Genomic DNA, 15,020 nt, shown 5'->3' with positions numbered 1-15,020 from the left:
GAAAAGCAGTGACTGTCTTCTCAGACCAAGAGGAACAGTACAGGCTGTCCACGACACAGCACGCATCAGGCGCTTGACCAGGAGACTGCCGAAATGCCACGTGCTTGTGGCCTCCCAGGGAATGGGTATATTTGGCCAACAGGGCCACATAACCATTTCAGAAGGTACTGAAGATCAAGGAGGTTGCTGGTAGCTACTACAGCATGCTAGAGCACTTTCCAGGAGATCTGAGAGAGACAAAGCTCTAGAAAAGGCTCCCAACCCACACACCAGGTATTTGCTGCACCTTTTGCCTGTGCGCCCATTGGCATTCTGCTTTGGGGCTAAAGTGCAGGTTTGAAGCCGCTGCCAGCTCATCTCCGCTTAAGAGCTCATTCTAATGAAGAATATTGGATCCCAGGGACCAGATCAAACCTACTGGAAAACCAGGTTCTGGACCCCACAGGGTTTTTGTCAGGGTCTCAATACCAGTTGCTTTGATCTATCATCTCTGATTGCACTTGCTACTATAGACAAACTGCTGATAAAGCTGACGATAAATTCTTAAATGTCCCTTCCACCAGCTCAGAGCTTGCCCATTTCTTAACACTGCCTTTGGTCTTCAGGAGCTGAGCTCCTCGAGCTGTCGTCTGCCACGCAGGATCTTATACAGCCCAAGGGCAGTCCAGCTGCCTTCCTACATTTGCTCGTTCAATCTAACAGAATCAGTCTTGCACGACTGTGCATGGAAGACACCGTTGCACTATAAAACTCCACTCTGCAGCTTGCAGAGTTTTAGCAGAGGCTGCGCCATGCTTCAAACACTATAATCAACAGCAAACCCCACGTGCCCTGCCCATTTCCAGCCACGGCAGCAGTACAGCAGCTCACATGCTCTGGCTCCTTTTTGTCGCTGTTTACCAACTATACTATCACACAACAGTGTTTTGCGCAAAAAGAGATGAGCTCCCTACCTCTGAGTGCTGATGCAGTAGCGGGCCGCCCCGTTACCAATGTTGCGAACCAGCAGTGTTTTCTGGGTGCTGTACTTGACTGGACAGGCTGAGAAATTCACCTGGTCGGGGAAGTCCAGGATAGCTCGGGCACCTATAGCTCGGAGAGGCACAACAAACTTCTCCCTTTCTGTGATGCAGATGAGCTCGTGGAAATAAACCTGCAGGGAAAGAAACAATCTCAGCACAATGCTTTTAGTACTTTCCCCATGGCAGAAGGAAAACTGCTGTTTTCTATGACTGTAGCAGTACCATTCAGTAACACAACAGTACTTTTTACCTTCATGAGCTTTCATTCCAGTAGCATGACTTGCACAGGGTCATTAACTTGCAAAGAAGAAACAACCCCATTGACTCACCTGCTTTTGCAGCAAGCTGGCAGCACCACAATTATCTGATGCTTTGATTCTGAGACACCAGAACAGTCTCTTCATGCAAGGGATCACAGCACTAACGCAACCTGCTTCGATCGCCACTGCAGACTATTGGAAGCACCACTGAGAACCCAGCTGTGCCACAGCACTAACTCCAGTGCCAGCAACGCGGCGACCTCGTTGAAGCTTGGCAGGGGATGCTCAGGTACACTTTCAAAAGGACTTCACCACATGCATAGTCAACGGTCAGTCTTTGGTGAAATACTTCACAAGCCGGGCACGGTAATTGCGGCAGCGTCAGGGCAGTGTAGGGTACGGCTGTATTTCCTGCCCCTTCTCACAGCGTTACAGGGCCAAGGCTGGGGACACGCACCCTTCAAAAGCCACCTGATCCACCTCCCCACACCAGAGCTGGCTCAGCTCCAGACCCAAACTGTTTTTGCGAGAGGTTTCACAAGTACCTAAAAGCGCTAACAGTTCCACCCCTGCCCTCAGCAGCCTATGCCACCTCTGCGCTAGAATTAAAGGGTGTTAGTTCTTCCTGTGTCTGAACTCCGTTTCCCTTTACATCTCACCCCAGCCTCAGGGGACACAGGAGACAGCTCTGGCTGATGCCTTAATCACACCCCTCTGTAAGGTCTGTTCTAGAGGAGTAAGTGACGGCGTGCCTGGTTAGCACACCCACCCCAGGCAGGCGGCATCGGGAGCTGCACACGGGGGACGCTCAGACACCCCGCCAGAGCAAAGCCGGCTGTGCAGTCCCAGCCACTGCCTTCTGCAGAACAGAGCCAGGCAATCCCCCCCGCGCCCCGGCTGTCTGGCGTTTAGCAGCAGGAAGGCAAATCAAATTACCAAAATCATGTTACTGTAGAGATGAGCAGAGCAGTCTCCAGATGGATGGCGTGGCATCGCTGCGCTGGAACTATCACCTTGCCCCCACTGAAATCAGTGGTAAATCTGCTGCCATAGGGCCAGGAGCCATCACCCCCAGCAGCGCTCTTATTGATGAGCTGATAAAAGCTCTGCTTCTCGTCACTCACTGGCTGCCCTGATTTTTTCCTCAGTGCTTTTAATTAATTTGATATTTTTATCATTGTTGAAGCAGCAAGCGCTTTAGGATTTTAATGATTTAGGAATTGCATACAGCAGCAAACTCCCTTCAGCAGAACTGATCCAGACTCCCCCACAGCTGGGATTTCCTGCTCCCGTCCCCATCCCCTCCTGGAAGGGCCCTAAGGCAGCCAGCCCAGGCACAGACACGTACCTATTGCTCTAACGCAAGCGCTGACAGCCAGCGCCTCACCCACCACCCAGCACCTCGCCTACCACCTGCTCAGCTGCGGTTTAAGCTTGTCAATACAGATGCTGCCCCATCCAAGAAAAAAAGGCATAATCTCTTTTTCTAGACATCTCAAATATTCACCCTAGAAACTGCAGAAGGGCTTTTGCTTTTCCTATTTGGAAGGTAAAATACTAGGAAGGGGACTGCAGCAAGCAACCTGCATGATTTAATACCGCATTTCAGGAAAGCGTTTCATCTTCAGCAAGTCGTTCTGAATTGGCAATTTTGTACTCAATCTTGCAGCCTAAGCCTTCTAAAATAAAAGCTATGGGCAGCCCATATGAATTTAAAGCACCTATTATCTGGGTACTTCACGTCCTGCACTGTTTCGATCCTCAGAAACTCATTAGCAAATGAAGAATGTTATTTGCTTTTGTTGTTGTTGTTCTTTTGGCCACACTACTGTAACAAAGGCATTGCAAAGCCAGTTGAAAGCTACCTGCCTTATTAAGTCTTGGCATGCCATATTTACTTAGCTCCCTCTTTCAGGTGCCAGGTAGGCAGAGGAGGCTGCAAGTTCAGATCAGCAGGAGGATAAAGAAAAAAGGAACTTCAACAACTGGAGCTACTTGAAGGAAGTAAAAGGAAGTAATTGTCAAGGCGTTGTCATTGCTAAGGAGCAAATGGATCAACAGCAATGCAATTAAGAGCCCAAGAAATAAATCCCCCCCAAAAGCAAGCACAGGCAGCCTTCCCAGCTCCGTTGCTGCTGAGGGGCGCTGGGACCACCTGCACAGCAATGCACAAGGGATTTCTCCAGGGACCTGAGGGCAAGGCTAAAGCAACAAGGATTTGGTTTCACAGAGACAACCACGACCTTGAGAGAGAAAGATGCCTCTCGCCATTCATGCAGATGCACATTATGCTCCAAGCCCCCTCTCCAGGGACACCGTGGGACATGGCATCCCGTGCAAGGCTTGACTCAGCACTTCAGAGCGGGCTGACCCTTCAGCCACGCTCTACCACCCCTACCAAAGTGGGACCTTGCACCAAGCTGAATGCAGCATCAGCCCAAACAGGGGGAAACCCAAGGCAAGAGGGGTGCTAGGCAGAAGCTGGCTGCTTGTGCCACTGTGAACCTATGGTCCCTTAAGCTTCTGAAAGCTGAATTGCCCTCCCTTGGGGGCCACAGGTTGCAAAGTCTCTACTGCAGCACTGCCTCGTGTTACCAGGGCACTAACTCTGCTACGCACTTGCTTGCAGCCTAGGGGCACAGTTGAGACCAGTGCAAAATGTTGTTCTGCTTCGCAACTGCAAACCCTTAGCAGACTGTTTAAGACCAGGTTTCTAAAGAAACGTGCCTGGATGACAGAGGGGTTGCATCCCATCTATGCGTTAAAGTTTGCTGTGTTTAGACACAGCTTCAGGCTATAGGTTTTCATGAAAATACGACTTCATCCTGCATACAACTCCTCTCTCAGTTTCAAGGAAGATACAGACAGTTGTACGATGGTTCCCCTTCTCGTGCTCCCCTGTGACAAGCAGTAAATTACAAGCTCTGGCCTTCCAGGTATCACCACTGGCACCTGAACTGGCACCCACTGAGACTGAAGCAGCTGCTCGTCTTGGGTGTTGTTTCAGGCTCTTTGTAAACTCAGGCTAACAGTAATTACTGTCACAGCAATATCAACCCTAACTGCCCAGAACCCCAAACTCAGATGTCAGTTTCCCTGCATAACCTATCCCAAATGCTTCACTGAAGTCCTTGCAGCAGCCAACTTGCAAAGAAAAGACCCTTGTAGCATGAGGTAACACGGCAAGCCAAGCAGGGAAAGCTCCCGCTGAAACCCTGGTATCAGAAAGGCTGGAAAATAAGGGCCGTGACAACAGAGGAGAGACCAGAGGATGAAGATCCGTTCGCAGCAGAGGGGGTGCCCCTGTGCCTGCCCCCCTCAGCCGCCGGTTCGCAGGAGTCTTTGAAATGAGTCACTTGGCTTCAGGTTCCTGTGGTGCCGCGCCATTTGCCTTGGTCTTCTGCCCCTTTCCTCCTCACAAGAGTCATCTTAAAAGTATTCTTGGAATAGCTTCTGTGCACAACAAAACATCTAGCAGGGCTGGGCTGAATTTTAAAGGACTTCATTTCAGTAACGCAATAACTCACTGTCCTGTCATATTTCAGAGTAATCAATGTGCATTAATTCAGTCTCCACTGAGCATCAGCAATGAATTTCACAAACCTCACAGACTGAACTTGCATTGCCTGAAAACAGTGCACTGCTACAGTGGAAAGAGCAAGAGGACAACACAGAATAAGCTCTGCTATGTTTTTATGTGCTTCTTGCTTCCTTCTTCCTTTACAATAAACTACTAATAAGCCTGAAGGACGCACAAATGGAAGTATTTCTGTCTGTTGTTTGTCGGCCAGTCAGTGCCACAATGGTTTCCAGTTCAGCAGAGGCCGTCAGACCATAACGCAAGAACGCACGGGAACAGGGGCTGGCACGAGAACACCCACGCTGTGCAACTGGAGCCATAAAACAGAAACGTGCAAATCAGAAGCAGCAAGAGTAACAAACTGGAATTGTTGCCCAGCAGAAAAATTAGCAGTTCATTTATAACACAAGTGCCAATAAACCAAGAGGCACACCAGCTATTCCTTTTCTGACAGTCCGAGCACATGGCACATTCCCAAATGACTGCGAGACAGTAGAAACTGCTCATTTTCCAAGAAAGGGCTACGTGGCATTTCAGCCACTAACAACTCACATGGCCCTATTACTTAGGGCTGAGGCACAATTTTACTCCTTTCAATCAGGACTGACTTCCCTGAAGTCAGACTTACTCCAGGGAAGAACAGATTCAAAGCAAGAGAATGACACAAACCAGCTCCTCATCAGGAAGGCCCGGACCCCACTTCACTGGGTTACCCACAGTCCCTGTGGATCATGCAGTATCAGAGATGTAGGGGTTATTCAAAGGTAGCACTCCTGAGCCTTCCACAACTAACACACAGATACTCTGCAGGCAAGCAACTGCAAGCCCAACACAGGTGGCTTTACAGAACCATCTCCCAAAGCCTGCCTCTTGGCTAAGGGCTTTGCAAGGTGCTCTGCACATCCTGACCATGCTACTGATGCATTTCTAGCTGAGCGACAGCACTCCGGCACTTCGCTGACTCACACTCCATCAAGTACGAGACAAAAAGTCCGATTTGTACAATGTTCTGGTTCTGTTGTATAATCCCCACGTGCTCCTCACCAAGCAGCCCACAATCCCTCTGCCAGTGCCCTGCAAGGAGCACAAAACCCAGGTCGGCAGAAACCGCCAGGGTGTCGCTCAAGCTGTGCAGAGGACCTCGCTGGCACAGCTCCCTAATGCCACACACTCACCAGTTCAAGGGCAAGACAAGGGACAAAGTACTGGACATGAGTGCTCCTGGGAGTTATCTCACCCTACTTCTATTTGGGGTGATGTTCATGTGTTGCTCTGCTGCTTCTCTGTAGTTGAAGAGCAGCTCTTTGCCCTTCACGGGAACCGATTTACTTCCATCCCAAAAATGAATGCTCATGAATACTAATAAATCACATTTTAAAGGAAGCAGTGTCCCCTGCAAAGCCCATCTCGGTGAGATTAAGCTCTTATGTCACTTGGGCAGTATGGAGAACTGCCCTAGGCCAACATCATTTTAACCTTCCATACGAATGACGTAAAACAATTTCTCAGTCCCTCCCCAAAGCAACCGATCATTTCACAAGCATGGGGAGCCAGGCACCACAGGGCATCTCCTCTCTAGTTTGCCACAGCCATGCTGTTTGAGGATAGGACAGGGTGTTAAACTAAGTGTAAGCAGCAAACGGAAGATGAGAGAATAGCTGTGCCCAAAGAGAGCCTGCACCTCTGGCCTGGTGCAGAAACACCAGCTGGCTCAGAGCGACCCCCTCACCTTGCATCACCCACAAAGTCACGCAAAGAACTGTGCCAAGAGGCAGCAGAGTGCTGGTGCAAAGAGTCAGCCTGCCTGTCTGTGTTCCCCTGCAGGGCTTCCTCCCTTCCATGCCAGGTACTAAACCCTTTGGCGTTAACAAGCCTCCAGGTAACACCGCCGCCCCTTCACATCACGGCACAGTGCCAGACTTGCCAGGGCCCAGCACCGATGCTCCAACCTCCGAGCAAAAGCATGGCACACGGGGCAGGGAATAGGTGCCAGCTGACACAGCAACCACAGCCCCATGCACGCAGGCACAGCCACACCAGCGTGACTGCCCAAAGGCTCCAGGCTAACACTCTGCCTGCAGATTCTACCTCCCCCTTCATTCCTGTGTGCGCTCCAGATGCCTCTGCAGCACACCAGCCTCCTGCTGGTTAAAGACATCTGGAGCTCAGCGTGTCTGTGCCAGGCTGGCTCCCTGCCACGAGCACAGCGCATCTTCTCCCCTAGAATCACAGCTGGAGCACAGGTGGGCGAGTATCCTCAGGGGCAGCACAGCGGCAAGGCTGGAACACAGAGGGTATGAAAAAGCATCACCTTCGCTCCAGCCCAGGCTGAGGCAGGGAACTGGTTGCCAGATGGGAAAGGGGAAAGCTCTCTGGATCTAGCCATTCCCCTAGCGTTTTCCATCATAATTAAGCCCCTAACATCGAGTAGAGAGGTGCGATGGCTAAACACCTTATCAGCACCCCTCCCTGCCGTTTCCCTACTGTCCCACGTGCACCTTCCCCTGAAAACGCCCAGGAAAGCACAGGGAGGGAACGCACAGCTCGTCAGTCCCTGCTGCGGTGGCATCGCATGGTGCTGCCAGCCAGGATGTGACCAGCTGCAGGCTGCCTGACCACAGCCTAGAGCAAACCTCGCAGCACGGCATGGGCTATAACCGGTGTGCAAGAAAAGTGCCGGCTTCAGACAGAGCGTTCCGCCGTCTCACTACTGCGGCCAACACGATACGCATTCAAGAAGCGACTCCAGTTTTCAAAGGTGGTGGTCCTCACTCTGATCAGGCTCAGCTTTGGGTCCTCCAAACAACACGTTTGTATTTATGCAAACAGGCTTTTGTATTTATAATTATCAGAGCAAACCCCTAATTATGCAGCAATGGTCAGATACTAGAAACCAACACCATGAGAGGCCACCCCACCACACAGTGCACTCTTATCCCTGAAGCCAACAGACATGGCATTAAACGTTCCAGCACCGAAGGATAATCACAGTCTGAAGCATAGAAGAGCCTCCAGCCTATGACAGCATCATCTTCACCACAGGAAAAGTTTCCCCCAGCTGTAGATCCAGTGCAATGCCACTGAAACCAGGACAGCGCCTCAAAACCCACAGCAGATGCCCTGTGCTGAACCCAGCCCCGCAGGTTCACCTCCCACTGAAGGCACACATCTCTCGGGACCTCCAGTCTCACCTTGTTCTCATCAGGGGAGAAAACGATGCGGAAAGTCGCAAGCATGCCAGGCAGTACCTTGCGGCACACAGCATGGTGGCTGATCAGCTTGAAATAAGGCGAGCTCTCCAAGATGACCTTCACCAGCCCAGGAACCTGCAGAAAAGAGAGGAAAGTACGATCTTGCAGCTTGTGGAAACAGGAGGAGAAGAGACCTGGTGACACCACCTTCGCAAAGCACTTTTAGCTCTGGAGGTACATGCACGTAACACATAAGAGTGAACATTAATCCCTTCTGCCTGGGCAAAACAGCTCGAGGCCAGAGGCAGCAGGGCGATGAAGGAAGGGCCAAGCAGGGAAGACACCAGCAGCACGGAGGTATAATAGCTGAATCAAGTCACCCGTGTATTCAATAAGCCCAGAGAATCTGCTGGCTTCTGCCCGTACACATCCAGGCAGACATGCCCCTAGAAGGGGCATGTATTATCTGAAGGCCAAACAGTACGTGTTAATCCTGGGGGAAGGAAGAAATCCACTTTAACGTGCTGGGTTTGAGCGGGGCAGTCTAGCTGCGGTGCTACAGCCATGTAGGCAGACCAGCAAGAGGGGACCACAGATACTGTGGCCTTACTGGGAATAAAAGCAGCAAATGAAGAGCAAAAGGAGGAGACACAGGAAGACAAAGAGACAACCCCAGAAACAGAGAGATGGCTGGGAAAATCCAAAGGGAGCTGGAAAGAAGCAAGGGAGAAGCACAATAGGCTACAAGGAAAGGCTGATGCAGAGGATGAGAGCCAGCAACCTGGCACAGTGATGGAAAGCCAGGCGACCCCCCAGGCTGTGCCTATCAACTAGGGGCTTCAAAGGCATTTTCTGCCCCGAGATACATGACTGGCACTGGCTGGTGGTGGTTTCATTATTAAAAGCCAACCTCTGCTCTCCGGAGGCTCCTGCTGCCTGTGACTGTAGCCAGGCAGCTGCCAGCGCAGGCAAGCCAGATCCCCGGGGACCCCTGCCCACCCCCAGCAGTCCCTGCAGGCACCCTGCTGCACGGTTCTGCCCTCTGGGGCACCACCAGCACACAGACGGCACACAGGCATTTTCCTAGCACATAGACAGCAACCCCTGAGCGCCAAATCTCAAAGTCTGAAGCAGGTGATTTGGACTGGTGGGCAGCTTCACGGATCAACAACAACCCCACATGAGGCTTGGAAAAAATGGAGGCTCAGTCTGCACCACCCACCCGAGCCTGGTAACCCGCGGCCAAGGCAGTCCTGAACTCTCCAAACGCCCTTGGAACCCAGCAATGCCCGGGGGCAGCGAGTTCCAGGAGCCAACTTCACAGTGCAGACAAGCATTTTGGTCACCATGTCCCTTGGAAGAGGAACACGTGTGGCTCAGACCTTCAGCAAAAGCCACCCAGAACATCTGAGGGTGCTGAGGAACAGTCTGAAGATAGAAAAGCAATTTTACAACACAGGTAAGAGCAGGAAGTATATAGTACAGCACTTCTGTAGTTGCATGATTACAGAGCCTCTATGCGGAATATATTTTGCTGTCAGCTGGATTTTTATGGGGCAGACAACTTCAGGCTACCATGCAGTGTAACTCAGTATGATTCAGAGGAATGTGGGAAACTGGCACGAAAAACTTGAGACAGAGCACAACGTTGCTTTTCTCCAGGACATCGCCAAAAGCCAACCAATTTAGAGTATAACACCCTCGCAGGATTATCCTGTCCGTCTTTCTGTATTTAAAACATACCAAAGATTTTCCTGGAGCTTATCTTACTTTTACACCCATGCTCTCCAATGGTTGAGCTCTTACTAGCTTCAAAACTACATTGTTTTGGGAAAAAAACCACAGTTCACACATTGCCTCCCCCTTCACAGGGCACGTAAATCCCAAGGTGCAGCTTTACACAGTACAAGTTTATTATCTTTTACTGGGAATGGCAGAAATGTTAATGCAGATGATCTTTTCCACTTGAGGAAGCACGAATAGAGCAAATTAACTGTTTGCCTGTTGGCTGGTACTTGGCAAAGATAAACATTTTTAAGTGCTGCATGGATAATGGAGCAGGTGAAGCCAAAGACTCAGTGGGAATGAAGCAGAGAGTAGGAAGAGAGAAACTGAGGCACATTTTAATCAGGGACGAGGATACCTACAGCAAAGACTGCCCAAAACTCAGCGCAGATCACACCAGTGGCATCCCCCGGGTGCAGGCGCCCATGCTGCATCTTAGCAATGTTCCCAAGTTAAATGCCAGACCAGGAATGGTGCAGTACTCTCCCGGAATAACTGAGGGAGCACACCTGCATCCTTCCTTGCCAAAGGGTCTTCCATTTTCACCCATATCCCTGTCACAACCTGTTATCTCAGGAGATACTTGGACTTCTCTTGCTGTTCTTCCACCTGCAATATGCCTCGACAGCTTTTTTTTTGTTGTCCACCTGTTTGTCCTCCCCAACAGGGAAATTTGGAAAGGAGGCGAATTCACCGTCTCTTGTGCACACTTCCATCTTCCCATCCCACCCTGCCCTCACGCATACCTCTTCCTCTCCATTACAGAAGAGTATCCTTAATTACACCCCTCCTTCTCACCTGTCTCTACTGCCCGTGCACTTACTGCTGCGTATCAAGAGAAACCCTTGCGTGTAGGAAAGCGCGCAGGGAGAGAACACCGAGCTCAGCTCCTTTCCTCCCTCCTGCCTTTTCCCACCAGCTTGCTCTTGGCACATGCCTCATTCCAGCAAACGTTTCCCCAGCTGAAGTTCAAAAGGTCCCAATTTCCCTCTTGACAGTGGAACAAAACTGCTGACATTTTTCGACTTTTCCATTCTCAACTTTCTTGGGAAGTCTCAAAATGATCGTTTTTTTTCAAGTAAAGGTGGAGACCTTTGAGGGCACTTTACTCCGAACATGCTGTGGCTCTCCAAAGGGGAAGCAGAGCATCACGTTGTCTCAGGAAAACCTGAGCAGAACCCAACTAAGCTTAGCAGGAGCCTGAAGGGGCACCTAAAGGCCTCCCGCTGCTGATGCTAAATCAGCCTGCTTCCACTGCTGTTTCAAAACACCTTTCCTGAAGCGCTGTTACCGCTAATTATAACTTACTCCAGCATAAAGTGGAGAAGACCCCACCCCGAGCTCTGACAGCCCGTTCAGCTCTCTGTGCAGCTCACCCAGAGGCAGAGGTGCCCTGTGGAAACTGAGATTAACCACGGAGCCACCAGGACGCGGTGCACACTCGAGGGAAAGCACGAGGGCAGGGAAGAACTGTACAGCCCCCAACATTCCCAGCCGTGCAGGGCTTCCACGGGGAAAGGTGCTGACTAGAAAAGCTCCTTCCAGCGAGGTACTACCAACACACAGCCAAAACCAAGGGGAGAAACCTCAGCATGGGAAGATTTCCACCGTCTTGCAAAATAAAGGCGGTGAGACGTTTTATTCTGGATGCGCTGTGCTGCAGCAGGCGACTGGCTACGCTGTGCACCGCGCGGATGACACTGCTCTCCAGTTCCAGCACAGGGTTAAACTTCCACATCCCAGCACTTACCTTGTCCACGTTCCTCAGAATCAGTGGCACTTCATAGACCTCATCGGGGACGTAGCTCTGAAATACCACCTCTGATGGGAAAGGCTGGAACAAGCTCTGTTCCGGGGCAACTGCCGAGAACTGGAGATGCAAAAGAGAGCAGAGAGTTTCAGCTGCGGGGAGAAAGACTCATCGGTGAGAGAATACAACACCGGCCTCCAGTGAAGGACAGTCCCTTGGTGAGTACGCCTGCCCAGCTCACGCTAGGGGAACAGCAGCTCACCCACCTGTGTTCTGAGCAGATCAAAAGTTTCTGGGCCACACCGAGCAGGCTCAAGTGAGCAGCTCTTTTGGCAGGTGTTTCTCCAGGTCTCCTTCTCCAACAGGCAAGGCAGCACTTACCTCCGGCAGAGCCCTGGGCTAACACGGTCACACAGCTCCAGAGCACTCACTGCAAGAGCTGTAAGCACTCGTGGAGCAAGGGAAAGCCAAGAATTTACAGGAGACCCCATGGGAAACAATTTGGGGATCATCTTTACTTTGAGACACAGAGACCGAGCCCAACACATCCTCAAATCTCTTTTTTGACACACAGCCCAGAAACCAGGAAGAAGAGAAGACAGGCCAGAAAGGAACACCGCTGTTAAGAAAGCGACAGATGAGGTGGTAAGTTCCAGGTACTTTCCCAGCATCACTGGGCAATTTGAGTAAGGCTGGACTTGGCATCTCCTTTTCCCACGAGCTTTAAATGGATGCTTCATTATATTCTATTATTGCCATTTTATTTAATACCACTACAGAAGCAGGTCTGAAAACATACAGAAACAGCAAATGCTTACAGCGCCGAGGCGTTACTTTGAGAAAACTCCTCCCTGCTCTGCCTCCCCCCTTCCAGCTGAACTCTTCACACTCACAAGACACAGGCACGTCTCCTGCTTCTCCACAGCAGTCAGGGTCGTGCTGAAGCCAGCGGCCACAGCACACGGCCGGTTCTGTGTGCGCTCGTCCGAGGCGTTCCCAACCTCACGCGCTGTCTAGGGCAATCCTTAACCAATTTGCTACAGGTCTCTCGCTGGCAGTTTTCCACTCAACAGCCTACCTCAGTCATCTACCCCTTTGGAACGTGTGTTATACTAAGCCGATCTGTAAGAAAAGCAGCTTTAAACACACGTGTAAATAAACATTGATCCAGATAAAGCACACCCACTCCCGTCTGCCCAGGGCCATTCCCCTGTGTACCTGGCAGCCTGAAAAATCTAACACCCTGTACGGGTCCCACTCGATGTTCCAACCCAAAGCATTCATGCAATTGCTTTAGCTACACCTTGAGTAGTTACCGTAGGCCCTCAGCCCTCAAAGACCAACACAGCCACCACTGAGGGCATCCTATGACCCCAAGCGTTTGACAGAGACTACACCCAACCAAGGGCTGGCTATTTCAGCAGGAAGGTGGGAAATTGCAAGCTTGCATCCTTGTGGCCCGCCTCAGCCTTCCCCCAGTATCATGCTTTAGCCACAGTAGCTCATCTCCAGCAAAAGCCACCAACTTCAACAGAGGTTGTTTATATGGGCTTAGCGCAGGTCAGGACTTCGACATCTCACTGGGGAAAAATGTTTTACCTTTCCCCCAGCAGAAGGAACTCCACACCGGCAGCAGTTTGAAACAACAACAGGACTTAGTCACCAAGGCATTTAGATAAGCTGGAGGCAAGCCTGTCACAAGCACGCGCTCTCTTCAAATGTCACATCAAACAGCAAGGAAAAGGGCAAGAAAAGGCTACCTTATGATGGGACGCTTCGCTCATGTCTAGAATCTGGATAATCTGGGGTCGCCGCATCTCCCGAGTGCTGGCCAGCCTCTGCCTGGTGGTAAGAGACGTCTCCTTCAGGAGGGCAGAGGGAGTCAGCTGAAATGCAAAACACCAGCAAGAGCTACAGAACTGCCTTTATTCAGAAAGGCTTTTCTTCTTCAAGAGCCACCGATGAATAATTTGTGATCATAGCCGCTAGGATAGTCCTGGAAGTCCCATAATTACCTGTTGAAATATTTACCATTAGTAAAGTAATGATAGAGAGCGCAATACACATGCTCCAAACAAGTAGCTTTGTCCCGTTAGCTTCTCCTTCGTGATTTGATGTGACATGTTGGGGGATTTTGCTCTTCGGGCATTTGTTTCCTTTCCAGTTTGGCTGGAGTGAGCCAGTGACCTTTGAAAAAGGTTGGGAGGAGTTATCAGAAATCCCTTAACTCCATCCTTGCACAACGCTCACAACCACCACACATGTGCAGATGTCACTGCTGGGTGAGTCAGGAAAGCAGAAAATCAGTGTTGTGCCAAGACTGAGGTGGAGAGGAATGGCTCCAAGTTTTAGTTATCTCTTTTTAATTAGCACTTGTTTTCTCTGTTTGGGCCTCCGAGACTCCTCCACAGCAGTATGCAAAGGTATCTCCTCGACAGAGCTTCAGCACCAGGTCATCTTCAGCCAGGTGAGCTCTGGTCAGCAAAAGGGCCGTCTGAGGGTGGGGAGGAGGAATTGCCCTGACTCCGCTGCTGTCTGCAGCGCTGGATCTGTGCTCCACACGGGATACGGGACAGAACAACTGTTTTGGAACCTGTTCCATCTGGGACCAGCCATACCTCTCGAAACCTTCAGGCAGAGTTTGAGCAGCCCACCACATGCCCAGCTGCCTGGAGGGCAGGTATGGTCAGAGCAGCGTTGGCAAGCATCCCGACGTGACAAAACGTTACTGCCCACACAAAGCGGGCAGAAAGAAACACACGCTCATGCTTCAGCTATTCCGGTGCAATGCCCGGTACGTTCATTTAAACTGGCTCCAGTGGCACATCCAGACACAACTCTGGACTTCCCCTGAAGCAGCACACAGTCCATCCCCTACTGCACCATGGTCACCACCTCCGACAGAAGCATGGCAGCAGAGAGACGGGGAGGTGGTGTCCAGCTTCACAGTGCTGCCAGACAACAGGAGGGGCAGGTAGAGGAAGGACGCGGGGGCAGTTTCCAGCCTTACACAGCTCCTACCTGGCCGCAGCAGGTACTTACAGTTGCGGGCTTCTCTGTCCCTCTGGCTAGCTTCGGATTACGAGGCACTACCACTTGGCTCGGGAATCCACCAGCCATCCTGGAGGACCCCGTGAACCAGCGGGGCTTTCCGGTGGCCATGCCTCAGTTGACCTGCAAGGAACAGCAACGGGACTTGGAAAATCCAGCATCCCCTTCCATGGCAGACCCAAAGGAGACAGCTGTGTCTCCGGGCTGTGGCATCCTTCATAACTGGAGAGCAGCCGGCATCCCCACCCTGTTTCATAATTAGACCATATTTCAGTGGCAGAGTTAAGACTGATAGAAGTAAAAGCCCAGAACAAACACTCCAAAACAGCCTTTTGCTGTGGGCGCAGTCCCACAAGCCACAAACACACATCAAAGACTGCT

The 15,020-nt window shown here is 51.1% G+C and overlaps 1 pseudogene; it reads right to left on the bottom strand.

Moving 5' to 3' along the window:
* The window catches only part of LOC121082319, a 41,908-nt pseudogene extending 27,149 nt beyond the window's left edge, over positions 1-14,759 (bottom strand).
* Between the last annotated feature and the right edge of the window lie 261 nt (positions 14,760-15,020).

The sequence above is a fragment of the Falco naumanni genome, unplaced genomic scaffold (assembly GCF_017639655.2).
Source record: "Falco naumanni isolate bFalNau1 unplaced genomic scaffold, bFalNau1.pat scaffold_69_arrow_pat_ctg1, whole genome shotgun sequence".
NCBI classification, from domain to species: Eukaryota; Metazoa; Chordata; class Aves; order Falconiformes; family Falconidae; genus Falco; species Falco naumanni.
This window is presented reverse-complemented; position numbering and strand designations above follow the sequence as displayed.